This window comes from Phyllopteryx taeniolatus, chromosome 23, assembly GCF_024500385.1.
Source record: "Phyllopteryx taeniolatus isolate TA_2022b chromosome 23, UOR_Ptae_1.2, whole genome shotgun sequence".
Classification (NCBI taxonomy): domain Eukaryota; kingdom Metazoa; phylum Chordata; class Actinopteri; order Syngnathiformes; family Syngnathidae; genus Phyllopteryx; species Phyllopteryx taeniolatus.
The window spans coordinates 7,880,167-7,897,858 of record NC_084524.1 but is presented as its reverse complement, the minus strand read 5'-3'; the positions used below and the strand labels follow the sequence as shown (position 1 = coordinate 7,897,858).

General features: G+C 47.5%; 3 protein-coding genes and 1 pseudogene across 3 annotated transcripts in view; 2 read left to right on the top strand and 2 right to left on the bottom strand.

Moving 5' to 3' along the window:
* Positions 1 to 17,692, bottom strand: part of LOC133472573 (oocyte zinc finger protein XlCOF6.1-like) — a 287,199-nt gene that overhangs the window by 12,902 nt on the left and 256,605 nt on the right. The gene's annotated exons all lie outside the window — the stretch shown is intronic.
* LOC133472542 (gastrula zinc finger protein XlCGF57.1-like) overlaps positions 1 to 17,692 on the top strand; it is a 125,568-nt gene that overhangs the window by 21,239 nt on the left and 86,637 nt on the right. The window lies entirely within an intron of this gene.
* The window catches only part of LOC133472552 (gastrula zinc finger protein XlCGF57.1-like), a 45,717-nt gene that overhangs the window by 21,232 nt on the left and 6,793 nt on the right, over positions 1 to 17,692 (top strand). The gene's annotated exons all lie outside the window — the stretch shown is intronic.
* LOC133472683 (calpain-1 catalytic subunit-like) lies at positions 3,506 to 12,269 on the bottom strand (annotated as a pseudogene).

Below are 17,692 nucleotides of genomic sequence, written 5' to 3'. Positions count from 1 at the left end.
TTGCTAAACTTGCATTAGTATTATGGACGATTTTGAGAAAGGAAGATGTCTCGCCTTCAAGAAGATGACTCAGCAGGAATCATCAGAGAGAAGGGCGTCTTGACCAAGGACGTGGCAGGTGTTGGTCTCATGTCTTCACCTTGAAACCCTCCTCTTTGTGTGTTGTGTCTTGTAAGCTTAGTATGTTATGTCTTGTAAATCAGAAACCTCCCTATTTCAAATAAATACAGGAGCGACGGGAGAGATTGTTTAGAGCGTGATGAGAGGCTGTAATCTGAACAATCTCCCATACGTCCTCCTCATGAGAAAAAGAAACCAGAGTCTTCATTCCTTTTGTGCATTTTTATAGGTGTTGGGTGAGATAGATCCAACAATGTCAAGTAAAATTCTTGTTAGCACACAGTTGTTGTCCGCACATGATGGGACATAGTAATCTGCCAACAAAGCCGCCATGCAGGCGATGATTAGTGACTCAGCGACAGTAACTTCATCACGCAGGCAGCTCCCCTCTGGCATTTCCGCAGCTGTGGATGTCTCATTTACTCCAGGGACATTCCGTGCTGCCGTCTTGTGCCAGTGACGAAGCTGGCATGGAGGCGATGAATATTAACTTAGTGACACGATAGGTAGCTAGCCTGGCTCATCACAGTGCCGTTAATTAACATCAACCCTCAAAGTCTGAACTCCCAAGCATCAAAGGCCCCCAAATGTGCCACCGGGAATAGGAACAATTGCTGGGACACCCGCAGACGTCGAGGGGAACTGCAAGTCGCACCGGAGGGACTCTCATTTGATGTTAACCAAGGATAAATGTCTGTTTTGATAGTTCACGAACTCTGCAGAAATATTCTAAATGTATGCCTTGATATCTGTGTCAGTGCTAACTGTACAAGTGCAAGTGCGAGGTTTTGAGAATTGTTTGTCTTGATTTGACTCCAAGCAGCATAAAAGTGATTTGAACCATAAGCAGTTGATTTGCCAAAGCTAAAATATAAACAGTCAGTCCGAGATGCTTGACCTCTCAATAAAGAGAGTACCAAGTTGAGGTTATTTTATATTAATATATGATTTTTAACCCATTTTATCAAATTTGTAGACAAGATGCAACTTAATGTGTGTGGTCTTCTCCAAGTCGTCAATCCCTCCTGCCCACGCCCCGCCTCTGGGGTATTTAAGTCTTAACTCCCGCCTTCTCGCTCTCTCGTTTTTTTTTCTTCTCCTCTTGTCTTGCTGGCATCTGGCCAGCCACGGGCTGGCTTCGGCCGCCCCTCCCCCTGCCCTTTCTTTGTTTGAGCACACAGTAACCGCGGGCCTTGGGAATGGAGACCAGGCTTCCCAGCCTTTCCGTGGTCCACCGCTAGGCGATCAGAGCAGCTGGTGCAAAAGTACCAGGTACGCTTCCAGCCAAGCGTGATCGCTCTGGATTTGCCAGGGAACCACAAAAAAAAGGCAGGAAGAGACATGGTCATTCCCCCCCCCCCCCCCCTTTTGAGGCATGACGACCAGCCATTTTTCATCTTCTGCCTCTTTTGTTTGTTTTGCTTTTCTACGTTTTTTTTCCTTCAACCAAATCTGCCTCAATGCTCCCTGAGACGAGCCCCAAGAGAGACCACCACCCCCCAGCTTGATCCTACGGTCGTGAGTAGACATGGCAAACTTTTGCCAGACTACAATATTAGTGCCTAATAAGTTTGGGGAAATTACGAGCAAAATCTCAACTTTGTCCTCTCTCTCTCTCTCTCCCATCCACACTGGAGGCAGCAAACACTCACGTTCCCAACTTTAGTCCAACACACGATGTTCTATTTCATTTATTCATGTTACTTTCTTTCTTTAGTTCGACCCCTTTTGTGTGTTTCCCTCTAGAGCCCTTGTAGATGTCATTAAATATACTATAAAATTCCACTCTTGGTTTTATTTTGTGTGTTCTGAGTTTAAGTAAACCTCCGTCATCTAGAACTAAAACATTTCATCGTGTAGCAACCTTTAGATTACGAGACTGATCAAAAGGTTTCGCTTTTCCTAAATTTTATCCACATAAAAAGTGATGTGGTGCCCCTTTACTAGATAAAATTAGTTTGAGTTCAACAATTAAACTTAAAATTAATTAATTAATTAATAAAAGTACCGCAGGCGTCGCTTCCGGCTTATTCTTTTCTCCTCAATTAATTAGATTTTTGCTAAACTCATACGCTACAGCAGTGAGGCTTTTTGTAAAATAATTTTTCACTGTATATGTTTGTATTTACTTTAATCCTACGCTATAAAGCACGGTTCTTGCTTCGCGGTTCTGCTATATTGCAGAGTTTTATAACAGGTGTTAACCTATTAGATGTTTACCGAGAAACAGTTCATGCACCAAGGATGATCGTATTCTCGGCACCTTAAAAGCAAGCCCGCAGCTGCAGGCGAACTAATATGAGCTTTGCAAAGACTGTGTCAGGGGAGCAAAGTGCGAGGACAGCCCGCAGGGCGACTGGCTGCACGGACGAGGCAAGCTGCAAGAAGAGGACACTGGAAATTATTTCATGTTTTGTCTTTTACCGTCTGTGTGTATTTTTCAGTTACATGAACTATCTTATCCATCCATTTTCAACACTGCTTATCCTGGTTAGGGTCGCGGGGCGCTGGAGCCTATCCCAGCAGACTTCGGGCGAAAGGCGGACTACACCCTGAACTGGTCGCTAGTCAGTCGCAGGGCACATATAGACACGGACAACCATTCGCACCCACATTCACACCGTCACTGAGTGGGAACTGAACCCACGCTGACCGCACCAAAGTCAGGCGAGTGTACCACTACACCATCAGTGACCTGCTTGGGAATGTCCTTGGATAACACAAACAATGGCTTGCTGCTATTCATAGGACTGTTTGTTTGTTTTTATGTTGTGTGTGCATTTATCCAGACTTATCATTTGGGGACTTACCATTCCGGGCTTCGCTGGGAACAACCCAACGACAATCGGTAGGAAACGGAGCGCGCGCAATTCGTGAAGCATCTGGCGCAGAGGTTAAGTGTGCCTCGCGCAACCCAAGTTTGGCGTGAGTTGCGCTTGCTAGTGCTCGCCAGAGGTGGGAGTAAGTCGCGTGAGTGGCAAGTCGAGTCCTTACTAAATCTCAAGCAAGTCGTTAAGAGTCAAGTTATTAGACAAGCAAGTCAAAAGTCCCACTTGAGTCCGACTGGAGTGACGCCTCCCTTGAGCACGGTCTACGAGGTGATCGTGGCTCGCCACTGCGTTATGCGTGTCTTCGCCCTGTCGCTGATCACCGACCGGGCGGTGATGGACTACACAGCGAGGAGAAGGCCAACCACGAGGAGGTCCTGCAGAGGACGGAGCAGGATGGAGCACAACAACAGCGACGCCTGAGCCATCTTTCCTTCTCCCAAAGGTCAAACTCGCATTCCGGTCCGTTCCGTTCCTCCTCCTCGTAATTCATTTGTAAGTTAACAACTGATTAACGTCAACAAATGTGATTGAGTTCAACTGTTTTCTTTCTAATGTTCATCAAAGTTATTTATTACGACACACTCTGTGACATTGATCGGCTTTCATAATGCGTGTAAACAGGATGTTCTTCTTCAGAGTGACAAAAGTGTTTTTTGTTCCACCATAAAAAAAAGCTACACATGCATGTCATCACTGTCACGGTTATACTTGGTGCTCCCAAAAATGGCGAGCAGTTTGGCACAGGAAGCATAGCTGGAAGCCGTGTCTACACCTCACGCCTGCAACTACTCTGTTCATCTCGGGCTTGGCTTGACGCACAATAACGCAAATGTGCAAAAAGGTGAATATGGGAACCCCACGCGGGTCCGCACGAGATGGCGGTGAGGTTACAAAACGCTAAACTAACAGGTGTCAAACTCAAGGACTGGGGCCCACATATGCCTGCCGCATCACTTTATGTGGCCCACGAAATGAAAATGTGTCGACTTCATGTTTCTGTATCAATGGGTTGGTTCTTTTCTTTTACCAAAATTGCACTTTTTCTGTACTCTTAATTTTTTTTTTACACGAAATACCCTCTTAACTAAAATGGAACAGTAGTTTTACACTTAAATATTTACATACCATAATTTTCCATGACTTCTGATTTTAAAATTAATTTGTTGTTAACAATATACACCACTTGAGAAAAATTAGGGCTGTTGGGCTTTTAAAGGGGAAATTTTCAGGACGAACCTAAAATACATTATGATCTTTAAACCCCGGTGAACTTCATTTGACCTTTACTGAACATTTTAATTCACATGTCCAACTGTTCAATGATTCAGTCCTTTTTGCACAACTTGCCGGCAACATCACAACATGTGTTAATACATTTCCTGGTTCAATTAAAATATGTATTTTAACAAAGCTTGATGTTACGCTGGTAACATTTTGACATCATAAGTCCCAAACACCCCCTAACAATTCATCAACAGTACCTTGCCATTTCAAGTGTCACACAGAAGTCATCAGCAGGTTGCAACTGGAAGAGTCACAGAAAGGCATAGGAGTGTATATGCTTGGAAAGTTCCATGAATCAAACACATTGTGAATTTTTGTTGTTCAGCTCCTTGTTAGAGAACAGCAATTTGTGCAAAAAGTACTGATATATTGACCAACTGAACAGTCTTAAGTTTAGAAAAGGTCAAATAAAGTTCACCGTCAAAGGTTATGGTGCTTTTAGGCTTCATCCTGAATTGATGACGTCACGGCATCTGAAGGCACCGGGTAGGCTGCCTGCTGGGGTCTAGGCGAACACGGTGAGGGAGAGCCACTGCAGGAAACAGGAAGCGGCGACACGTGAGCAACAGGAAGTGAGCGAGCGGTTAGCACATTTCCTGTTACCTGGGAGACGTTGAGTGCGATGACGCCGTCTGCGTCCGTGTCCATGATCTTGAATGTTTCTGTCGAAGCAACGAGCGCAGCGAGGTCAGTGCGGGATGGCGGCGGGGGGGGGCGGAGTCACGGACAACACTCACTGAACGTGGACTCCAGGCGGACGAGACATGTGACGAAGTTGTCAAAGTCGACGGCCATGTCTTCCTCGGCGTATCGCAGGATGATGAGCTGGAACAGGTGATTGGTCAGCTTGAAGCCTGCCGCGAGGAGGCAAAAGTTAGCGCGCGCGTGACGACTAAACGCGCACGCGGCCAGGCATCACACCTGCGGACTCCAGCGCCTTCCTCATCTCGTAGGAGCTCATGCTTCCCGACTTGTCCAGGTCATAGTTCCTGAATATGGTCTGTCGACGAGCACAGCACGTTGAACTCGACCAAGCCCAGCTTGCCACTGCCGTCCGACTGCGACGACGTTGAGGAAAGCAGCAGAACTCGGGGACTCGAGCCACATGACTCGGCCTCAAAACTCAAAAGGAGACGGCAGCGTCCCCGAGCAAAGATGGCGGCAAGGATACGTCCATGAGGTTGATCATGCTGCGACAAGCCGTCCGTCTTGAGGTCTTTTTCTGTTGCCATGGAAACCATGTTTAGGTCCATGCGCGTGAGCCGAAGGAGGGCCGATAATGTACTTACGCTCGCCGGTGATGCGGTTCAGGATGGTCTGCAGCTCGTTGATGCTGATCTCCATGTCCTCCACGGCGCAGGGACACACGAGACAACGGTAAGGTCAAAGGTCAGACAGGAAGCTGAAGCAAGAAGGAGCATATGCGCTTACCGGACCAGCCAGCTGTCGGAAGAGACTCTTGAAGCCGGCGTCAATCTGACTCTCGTCCAAATAGTTCTGCAAGGACAAGAAAAGCCTTGATGCTGAGATGGCAGCGCCACGAGGAACCGACGAGTGTTGAGTTCTCCCACTGGTGGACCAACAAGGCCTTCTCTGCTTGCCTCAACAATAAGTATGGATGTGGATGATGGATTTTTTTGTCCAGTCAGGTTTCAGCCTTTACGTGTTGCTATGTCAAATGAATCTGCCCAAGGCCTTTAGAGGGACAAAGACATCAGACATTTTTCTGTCTTCTGATTGGATGGTCAGAGCAAAGCTTGTTGCAGCCAAGTTCGACTAACAAAACACATCTGTGGCGATCTGCTTCCAATTATACATTTAATATTTAGCATCTGTGGTTAAGTATGATGTATTTTAATGACATGTTTTTGTCACGTTATCAGAGAAATACTGATTCTGAACTGCTCCAGATGATGTGCGTGGCACCGTTATATTGCGTTTCCATAATTGCAACGTGATACTGGTGATATTAAGAGGTGGTTTGAGTTGGTAAATCCCCATTGCACGCCCAGATACCAAATGCACGGCCCGCCGCTGCGCTCTCCTCACCTCGATCGGAAGCTCCGCCACCACGTCGTCATCCAGCTCCCTGACACGCAAAGACTTCATGTGAGCGAGCGGCCACGTTTGCGAGGGCGCGACAAAGCGTTACTCACTCGGAGTCGGCGGCCTTCTCGGAGAAAACCCGCAGGATGAAGTCGGCCTCCTTGTGCGGCTTAAAGGTGGACGGCACGATGACGTACTCCCCGGCCGGGAGACGCAGACGCCTGCTGACCTCCCTCGACTTGATGAAGCATTCGGAGCGAGCGCTAATAGCGTGCGTCTGGAAGAAGTTCTGCTTCAAGTGGACCCCCGTCTGCCCTTTAGCCTGAGACGGAAATCGGTTACCACCACCATTCTGCCTTGAAGGTAAAGAACCCGATTGGAAGCTCATAGTTGGTGGCCTGACGTAAAAAACAACAGAGGTGGGAGGAGGTCACATAGTCTTCAAGTCTCAGGCAAGTCACAAGTCACTGTGGCAAAAAGCTAGTAAGGTAGTAAACTTGAGTCCCCACTAAATTTCAAGCAAGTCAAGCCATTACAGTGAATCCCCGGTATTCGTGGACTGAAGGTACAAATTAATTGACACCCTCAAAAAGGTTTGTAATTGCCTACAGATGCCACAAAGTGGTGGCAAAGCATTACTTACGTCAAACTAAAACTCCTAAAATCACTTCAACATAATGGCTTGGCATCAAGATGCCACCAAAGCAATACTGTTATTACAGTGTATAAAATTAAATGTTAACTATTGATATTTCAATACGTATCATTACAGTAACAGCATTACATATACTGGTTACAATAAACACTTTAAAAATACATACACTGGTTTAGTGGTGACCTGTATCCCAAACCTTTAGAAATGTTATAATTATCAGATTTCGCAAATGTACATTAATGTTTGTGCAAATGGGTGAACAAGAAGTTGATGAAGTTAAGTCAATTTACTGGCAGTAGATTACAGGCAGACCTGCCACATCCAATATGGCAACCACACTGCCTTATCGCAGCACGAGGCCAACCAGCGTAGGGCAGCGTCCACGAATACGCGTCGACGTTCTTACTCACGTTAATGGAGCAGCCGAGCAGCGAGCCTCTCTCGATGGCGCGGCCCATGATGCTGAAGAGGTCGGAGGGCGCCTTGCTCAACTTGAACATTTCCGTCACGCCGCCCGTGAAGTCCTCGAAGGCTTCGGACGTGCTGCCCCCCCACAGCGCCTCGTAGCAGCCGTTCAACCTGAGGCGGGCGGAGTCCACATGTGACCTTAGCGGAGCCCGACTCCGACCCGGACGGCGACTCGGCGCTCCCCTTACTTGGCGTAGGCCTTCTCCATCAGCGCGCTCCAGAACTCGCCGCCCTCCGCCGACTGGACGAAGAACAGCTTGCCCTTCTTCACGGGAAGACGGTCGTCGATCACCACCACCACCCACTCGCCGAACTGCCAGAACTGTGAACACAGGATGCCGTGAGGCGCTCGTCACCATGGCAACGCAAGATCAACAACATCCTCTGTCCTGCCTTCGCCCCCTGCTGGTCTGCTTCTTCATCTTTGCTTTTAGGCTTGACCCGATTCTACAGCTTCTACTCTGGTGATGCCACAAGATGACAGAAGATGGCGCCAAAGCGAGACTTTAATATTAGGGTTTGGGCCTGAGCACAAAAATAACACACAAATCTGCGAATAACAAGTATGTGTGGGAACACTGTACTCTTCCCTAGCTTAGCTTTGGGAAATTAAAAGCTCTGTTCCGACAGTGACGGTGTAAATCGGTCATCCCTGCATCAGTCACTTTACTTGCGAATCACTTGACGCGCAGCACTTCTAGCTACCGATGATGGATCATGATTGAAATACATGTACTTAATCAAGTGGTGGTAAACTAATGCTTGGCATTTAGGGGTACACATGGTAGTTTTAATGAATTGGCATGAGTGTACTTGGGAATAGTCTTCCAATGTTGGGGTTCCAGACCCAAAAACCACACAAGAATCACCTGGAAGTGGAAGATTCCCGCGTATCCCTGCTCAAAGCTCTGTCCGTGCGGGACCACTCGGTGCAGGAGGGTGTCGTTTAAGGTCAGCGAGGCGATGGCCGCCAGCAGCCAGCAGTCCCCTGCACACGGGTACAATGTCACAAGACTGGGCTCCGGATGGAAAAGCCTTTGAGCATTTACTGTACGTGATATCCAACTCAAGATCCATGTACTTGTCCTCACTAGTAAGAAAATTCTGCACACTCATAGAACGACTTGGACACACTAGTACAACCACAATTCCAATGAAGTTGGAACGTTGTGTTAAAAACAGAATACAATAATTTGCAAATCATGTTCAACCTAAATTTAATTGAATACACTACAAAGACAAGCTGTTTAATGCTCAAACTGATCAACTTTATTGTTTTTAGCAAATAATTATTAACTTAGAATTTGATGGCTGCAACAAGTTCCAAAAAAGCTGGGACAGGGTCGTGTTTACCACTGGGTTACATCACCTTTTCTTTGAACAGCATTCAATAAACGTTTGGGAACTGAGGACACGAATTGTTGAAGCTTTGAAGGTGGAATTCTTTCCCATTCTTGCTTGATGTACAGCTTCAGCTGTTCAACAGTCCGGGGTCTCCGTTGTCGTATTTTACGCTTCATAATGCGGCAACATTTTCAATGGGAGACAGGTCTGGAGTCAGGCAGGCTAGTCTCGTACCCGCACTCTTTTAGTACGAAGCCACGCTGTTATAACACATGCAGAATGTGGCTTGGCATGGTCTTGCTGCAATAAGCAGGGACATCTCTGACAAAGATGTTGCTTGGATGACTGCATATGTTGCTCCAAAACCTCTATGTACCTTTTAGCATTAATGGTGCCTTCAGAGATGTGTAAGGTACCCATGCCATTGGTACTAACACGGCCCCATACCATTACAGATGCGGGCTTTTGAACTATGCGTCCATAACAGTCTGGATGGTTCTTTTCCTCTTGGCCCGGAGGACACGACGTCCACAATTTCCCAAAACAATTTGAAATGTGCACTCGTCGGACCACAGAACACTTTTCCACTTTTCATCAGTCCATCTTAGATGAGCTTGGGTCCAGAGAAGCCGGCGGCGTTTCTGAGTGTTGCTGATAAATGGCTTTTGCTTTGCATAGTAGAGTTTTAACTTGCACCTACGTATGTAGCGCCGAACTGTATTTACTGACACTGGTGACATCGTTTCCACATTAATGTCGGTTTTTGATGCATTGCCGCCTGACGGATCGAAGGTCACGGGCATTCAATGTTGGTTTTCGGCCTTGCCGCTTACATGCAGTGATTTCTCCAGATTCTCTGAACCTTTTGATGATATTATGGACCGTAGATGATGAACTTCCTAAATTCCTTGCAATTGTACGTTGAGGAACATTGTCCTGAAACTGTTCGACTATTTTCTCACACACTCGCCCCATCTTTGCTTGTGAATGACTGAGCAATTCAGGGAAGCTCCTTTTCTACCCAATCATGGCACCCACCTGTTCCCAATTCGCCTGCTCACCTGTGGGATGTTCCAAACACGTGTTTGATGAGCGTTCCTCAACTTTCTCAGTCTTTTTTGACACCCACCTGTCCCAGCTTTTTTGGAACGTGTTGCAGCCATAAAATTCAAAGTTAAATTATTATTTGCTGAAAACAATCAAGTTGATCAGTTTGAACATGAAATATCTTGTCTTTGTAGTGTATTCAATTAAATATAGGTTGAACATGTTTTGCAAATCATTGCATTCTGTTTTTTATTTATGTTTAACACAACGTCCCAACTTCATTGGAATTGGGGTTGTAGAACGACTGTGTCAAACTAAAAAGTTATTTTTCTCTTCCACTACTAGTGCCACTTTTGACCTACTAGCATAACTAAGGATATCGATAAAATCCCCCTTAGGTCGTTTGAGCATTTATTCAGATCCAGCTTGAGCTTTATGTACTAGTACACTCTATGTCCTCAATTCAGCGCACTAGTAGAACAACTAGAATGTCTATGGCTTACTTGTAACGGTCTACTAGTACAACCTTATATCAAGGATATTGAATAAATGTTCAAATAACTTTCCATACGCTACTAGTATGCAATTTATTCACACAACTAGTCAAGGTAAGTAGCAGGGCATTTCTGCACACTAGTAGGAAAACATTGACATGCTAGTTCAACAACTACTGTACAGTATATGTGACCAGTGAGGCACAGCGCAACTGTGCACTAGTAAGACAGAGCCATTCTAATAAATGCTAAAGCGGCTTTCTATAGACTGTGAGGGGAGAGGTATGTACTTTGCCGCCACCTAGTGGTGTGGAATGCACATTGTGCATGTCTTGCATGTTTGTGTGCCCGAATTCTCAACATTCCGCGCTCACCCAGCGCTCCCTGGCAGATGTCAGTACGCGTCGCTCCCTCCACGATGAAGGCAGGACGCTTGCACAACTCCTGCACACGCACACGCACACACACACACACACACACACACACGTTGTGGGAAAGCAACGCGGGACGCGCCATCACGGCTGCATCGGAGCACGCGTGTCACGCTGACACGCAACACGACGAGCGCGCTACTGAAGCGGTTCTCAGAGTGTGGCCTCCCTCTTGTCGTACAGGATGTGAAAAAGCACTGAATCAAATGTTCAATTCGTGCACAAGTACAATTCAGTTGTATTTCACTTTGAAGTGCAAAACAGAAGTGCATTTCATCTTTTAGAACTCAGTTCAGTTAAGTTCAATTTCGATTTAACTTCTGTGCAATACGTTTTCATTAAGTCATTTAAATACAGTTTTTCATTTTTCTACATTGTAGGCTAGTGTTAATGATGAAGATTCTGACAGTATAATAACTGTGATCATGGTATCAAATGAAATATTTTGAAAAATATTTCATTTTGAAATCCACGCACGACATGAGGAGGAGAGTCACTTTGACTGTGCTGATGACTCAAAAAACAAACAAACAAACAAACAAACAAAGCCATCTCATACCACTGCTGGAAAATTTTAACAATTTCGAAACGATGACTTTTTAAAACCACAATATGCCATGAAACCAGTAACTGGCCCATGCCGAGTTCAAAGTGAGCATAAGGTTACCTTGGTTCACAATAATCACAAATATAGTTCTTAGGGATAAAACCTCTGCCAGTTTTTTCAGAACCACTGAGGCCTACTACGCCACAAGTATAAGGTTGGTCGTGATGGTGATACTCGGAGAGCTCCAAGTATTTTTGGAGTTGGTACTTTGTGAATCAAGTTTGACAGCCGTTGCACTGGAGGGAAGAGCAGACTTTGAGAATCACTGTCTCAGAAGCACGCGGAGATACTTTCCGTTTTGTCGCGTCTCACCGCGGGCCTCATCCAGCGCACGCCGTCCGTCTTGGACGACTCGGGTCCGAGCTTGTTGAAGCCCAAGGAGGACGGGGCGCAGGGGAACAGGCTGTCCTCAAAGAGCTTCCCGCTCTGGAGGCATCGCGCCCGCAAGCTCTCGTAGTCCTGATCCAGGTACTTGATGGCGTTGTCGTTCCGGCCCAGACCTTCCCGGCGGTCCTTGCGACTACGCAGCTTCGCCGCCACACCCGTGGCACATATGGGCTCCGTCATCTCGATGATCTCGGGATCGATGGAATGTTACGCCGCCCCTGGAAGTAACCGAGAGAAGACGATTTAGGTAAAAGACCCGCCCCAGTCGGGGATTTGTCAGCAGCGGGCTCAGAAGCAAATTTCCTGGACGACAGCGGCTGTCTATCGCACGCCGGGTTCCCGAGCTCCTGTGCCAACCGACGCCCGAGCTTATCGCGGCCCACGCGTGACTATGCAAACAAATAAGTCTTCCTGCTTTATCAGACACACGCACACGCTCTCACGCAACTGATCGCAATGCTCAGTGTTTCAATACACAGAAAGCACGACGACACACACGGTTGCAGAGATAAAAGGTCAGAGGTCAACTGACTTTCGGCGGCCGCTGTCGACGGTCCGGGGACGAGCGAAAGTAGCTGCGCCCTGCCGGGGTCACGTGACGACGTTCCTCACCCACCCGACCTCACTTCAAATGTTTTTTGAAAAAGAAAAAAAAAGTGTCGGACGTCAAGGAAAGCTTAGCGAGTGAAAGAGTGCGGAATTGTTACCTGCGCGCGTGCACGTTTCCTCTCGTTCCGAAGACAAAAACGTTTGTGAAGATAGACGAAGAGCACACGGCCTTTTACCTTCTTTTTCTCCTTCTTTTGCCTTCTTCCTCCTCCCTTTCGTGCCCTTTTTTATCTTTTTGCCTTCTTCTCCAGGGGCGGAGCCAGAGGGGAGGCCGGTGGAGCACTGGACCCCCCCTGAAATCTCAAGCTAAAGTTAACAAGAAGTTACATCTCAAGGCGGTAAAAACGCAAACTTCTCAGTGTTTCCATAAGTGTGCCAGTCTCTCTCACCCACAAACACGGGCACATGGTCAAGTTACTGTCATGGTCTGTGTTTTGGTTGTGTTTAGTTTTGTTCCATGTTTTCCTGTGTTCCACGTTTGTCGTGTGCTCATTAGGTTGTTGTGTCCACCTGTTCTCGTCTACCTTGTGTCGACCAATCAGCTCTCTCCAGCCACTCGTGTCTTGTCCAGGTGTTCCTCGTTGTCTCGTCAATTTGTTTGTATTTAGTTCCCTGGTTTCTTTCAGTCCTGGTCGGTTCATTGTCGTTGTCACATGTCTTTCCATGTCATAGTCGCCAGTTGTTTTTGTTATTGTGATTAAATATTATTATTTTGAGATTCCCGCACTCCTGCCTTGCCTCCCTGCTTCCCTGCAATTGGGTCCACCATGTTCTTGCCTTGCGTTCCTCGCCGTCGCCTTAACCACGTACGTGACAGAATGAACCGACCAGAACAGGACCCAGCGGGAAGAACATGGCGTCACCCTGGACGCCACCAACCTGCCTCCCACCGTCCTCAGCCTGCCATCCATACCTACCCTCCTCCAGCTGAGGAAGCGACTGCAGCTCCCGTTCCGGCTCCTCGGCAGCTGCGCCAGGCTCCCGTTCCGGCTCCTCGGCAGCTGCGCCAGGCTCCCGTTCCGGCTCCTCGGCAGCTGCGCCAGGCTCCCGTTCCGGCTCCTCGGCAGCTGCGCCAGGCTCCCGTTCCGGCTCCTCGGCAGCTGCGCCAGGCTCCCGTTCCGGCTCCTCGGCAGCTGCGCCAGGCTCCCGTTCCGGCTCCTCGGCAGCTGCGCCAGACTCCCGCTCCGGCGGCGCTCGTCCAGCGGCCGCCACCCATCCTTGCTCCGGCAGCGCTCGTCCAGCGGCCGCCACCCGACCACGCTCCGGCGGCGCTCGTCCAGCGGCCGCCACCCGTCCTTGCTCCGGCGGCGCTCGTCCAGCGGCCGCCACCCGACCACGCTCCGGCGGCGCTCGTCCAGCGGCCGCCACCCGACCACGCTCAGGCGGCGCTCGTCCAGCGGCCGCCACCCGACTCTATTGCCTGGCCCCTGCATTACCATTGGGTTCGGCACCATGGCCGTCCGCCTGAATGGCCCTGTAAAGACCCTGGTGCTTGGCGTCCTGGACGACCTCCTGAACCGCTCAGCCAAGCACCTCACCTCGGGTGGCCTGGATGGCCACCAGACTGACCTGACTGGTCAGGTCAGTCTGGTGGCTGGTCTGGTCTGGTCTGGTCGTCCACTGTAGTTGTCTCGCCGTGCTGCACTATTTGCATATACTGGCCACTCATGCCAGAGTAGCATCTGCTCCATTTGCACACTGATTGGACTGATTAAATTGACTGTCTGTTGTACTAGAGCGGCTCCAACTACCGGAGACAAATTCCTTGTGTGTTTTGGACATACTTGGCAAATAAAGATGATTCTGATTCTGATTCTGATGTCTGCAAGACACAAGAAGACAAACACACATGGTTTGGTCACATCAATTGTCATGTTTCACTTAAATGTTGTGTCATATGGTTCATATTCATATTTAAGTTTATTAGGACAGTCAGTTGTGTTAAGGTTTATTGGATATAATAAAAACAAGCAGGTCAACATTAACCATAAATGTGAACAAGTGTAAAATAATAACATGCATGTAACAACAAGTATCAATAAGGGTAATACAGTGGACCCCTGCATTCTCTCAGTTCGGCATTTATGGAGGTGCCAATCCTTGGTTACTCATGGAAAGAAGTACCTATTGTAAAGTATGCAACTATCAGAGTAAGTTGCAAAAATGCATCCATCCATCCATTTTCTGAGCCGCTTCTCCTCACGAGGGTCGCAGGCGTGCTGGAGCCTGTGTGTATCAGTAAATACAGTCATAAATACTCAAAGTACAATCTCATCGTATACTGTACATGATAGCTGCCCCTGTTTTTAGCCTGCTTAGAGCTTTTTATTCACAATATTCTCATCCTTCCCCCACCACCCCTCTCATTCATGCACATATATTCTGTTTTACTTCGGCTAATCTTCATTCCTCTTCTTTCCAGTGCATGCCTCCATCTTTCTAACAGTTCCTCCAGCTGCTCCCTGCTTTCACTGCAGATCACAATGTCATCTGCAAACATCATGGTCCACGGGGATTCCAGTCTAACCTCATCTGTCAGCCTATCCATCACCACTGCAAAAAGGAAGGGGCTCAGGGCTGATCCCTGATGCAGTCCCACGTCCACCTTAAATTCTTCTGTCACACCGACAGCACACCTCACCGCTGTTCTGCTGCCCTCGTACATGTCCTGTATAATTCTAACATACGTCTCTGCCACTCCAGACTTCCGCATGCAGTACCACAGTTCCTCTCTGGGTACTCTGTCATAGGCTTTCTCTAGATCTACAAAGACACAATGTAGCTCCTTCTGACCTTCTCTGTACTTTTCCATCAACATCCTCAAGGCAAATAATGCATCTGTGGTACTCTTTCTAGGCATGAAACCATACTGTTGCTCGCAAATACTCACTTCTGTCCTGAGTCTAGCCTCCACTACTCTTTCCCATAACTTCATTGTGTGGCTCATCAACTTTATTCCTCTATAGTTGCCACAGCTCTGCACATCACCCTTGTTCTTAAAAATGGGCACCAGTACACTTTTCCTCCAGTCCTCAGGCATCTTCTCACGCACTAGAATTCTATTGAACAAGCTGGTCAAAAACTCCACAGCCACCTCTCCTAGATGCTTCCATACCTCCACAGGAATGTCATCAGGACCAACTGCCTTTCCATTTTTCATTCTCTTTAATGCCTTTCTAACTTCCCCCTTACTAATCATTGCCACTTCCTGGTCCACCACACTTGCCTCTTCTACTCTCCCTTCTCTATCATTTTCCTCATTCATCAACTCCTCGAAGTATTCTTTCCATCTAGCTAGCACACTGCTGGCACCAGTCAACATATTTCCATCTCTATCGTTAATCACCCTAACCTGCTGCACATCCTTCCCATCTCTATCCCTCTGTCTGGCCAGCCTGTATAGATCCTTTTCTCCTTCTTTGGTGTCCAACCTGCCATACATGTCATCATATGCCTCTTGTTTTGCCTTTGCCACCTCTACCTTTGCCCTGTGTCGCATCTCAATGTATTCCTTTCGCCTCTCCTCGGTCCTCTCAGTGTCCCACTTCTTCTTAGCTAACCTTTTTCCTTGTATGATTTCCTGTACTGTGAGGTTCCACCACCAAGTCTCCTTCTCTCCTTTCCTGCCAGAAGATACACCAAGTACTCTCCTGCCTGCCTCTCTGATCACCTTGGCTGCAGTGGTCCAGTCTTCTGGAAGCTCTTCCCGTCCACCGAGAGCCTGTATCACCTCTTCCCGAAAAGCTGCACAACACTCGTCCTGTCTCAGCTTCCACCACATGGTTCTCTTCTCTGCCTTTGTCTTCCTAATTTTCCTCCCCACCACCAGTCATCTTACACACCACCATCCTATGCTGTCTAGCCACACTCTCCCCTACCACTACCTTACAGTCAGTAACCTCCTTCAGATTACATCGTCTGCACAAGATGTAATCCACCTGTGTGCTTCTACCTCCGCTCTTGTAGGTCACCCTATGTTCGTGCCTCTTCTGGAAAAAAGTGTTCACTACAGCCATTTGCATCCTTGTTGCAAAGTCTACCACCATCTGTCCCTCCAAGTTCCTTTCCTGGATGCCGTACTTACCCATCACTTCTTCATCACCCCTATTACCTTCACCAACATGTCCATTACAATCTGCACCAATTACGACTCTCTCTCTGTCTGGGATGCTCAGAACTACATCATCTAGCTCCTTCCAGAATTTCTCTTTCACCTCTAGGTCACATCCTACCTGTGGGGCATAGCCACTAATCACATGACACATAACACCCTCAATTTCAAATTTCAGCCTCATCACTCGATCTGATAGTCTTTTCACCTCCAAGACATTCTTAGCCAACCCATCTACACCATGGTAAAATAATTTAAACCCTGCCCCTAAACTTCTAGCCTTACTGCCTTTCCACCTGGTCTCCTGGACACACAATATATCAACCTTTCTCCTAATCATCATGTCAACCAACTCCCGAGATTTTCCTGTCATAGTCCCAACATTCAAAGTCCCCACATTCAGTTCTAGGCTCTGTGTTTTCCTCTTCTCTTTCTGCCGAAGAACCCGCTTTCCACCTCTTCTTCTTCTTCTTTGATTTCGACTTCGACCCACAGTAGCTGAATTTCCAACAGCACCCTGCAGGTTGACGGCGCCGGTGGCGGACGTTGTTAACCCGGGCCACGACCGATCCGGTATGGAATTCTTTGGATGAACGCTCATATTTGTTTGGCAAGGTTTTAAGCCGGATGCCCTTCCTGACGCAACCCTCTGCATTTATCCGGGCTTGGGACCGGCCTACAGTTTGCACTGACTTGTGCCCCCCATAGGGCTGCATTAAGACTCATGCTAATTCAAATCATGCAAATTGTAAAGATCTGTAAATATGAACAAAGGTGTACAATAATATTCAATAGTGTCACTTTTTGACAGGCCATTTCCCTTTTTTTTATTGCAAAGGAAACAAAAATTCAAATGACCATATTCTATTTGTGTACATACAACTTTGCCTTTAGTAACATAAATAGCTAATAACGTCTTGATTGTGAATCAATTTGAGTGTCTTGAAGCTTTTGAAAGTAGCAATTATTGTACTTTCCGTTTTGTGCAATTACGTTCCTACCAGTTTTCTCCGAGTACTCTGGTTTCCTCCCACATTCCAAAAATATGCGTGGTTGGTTGACTGAAGACTCTAAATTGTCCATAGGCGTGAATGTGAGTGCCAATGGTTGTTTGTCTATATGTGCCCTGCGATTGGCTGGCGACCAGTTCAGGGTGTACCCGCCTGTCGCCCGAAGTCAGCTGAGATAGGTGCCAGCACACCCGTGACGCGAGTGAGGATAAGCGGTTCAGAAAATGGATGGATGGACCTTCTGACCA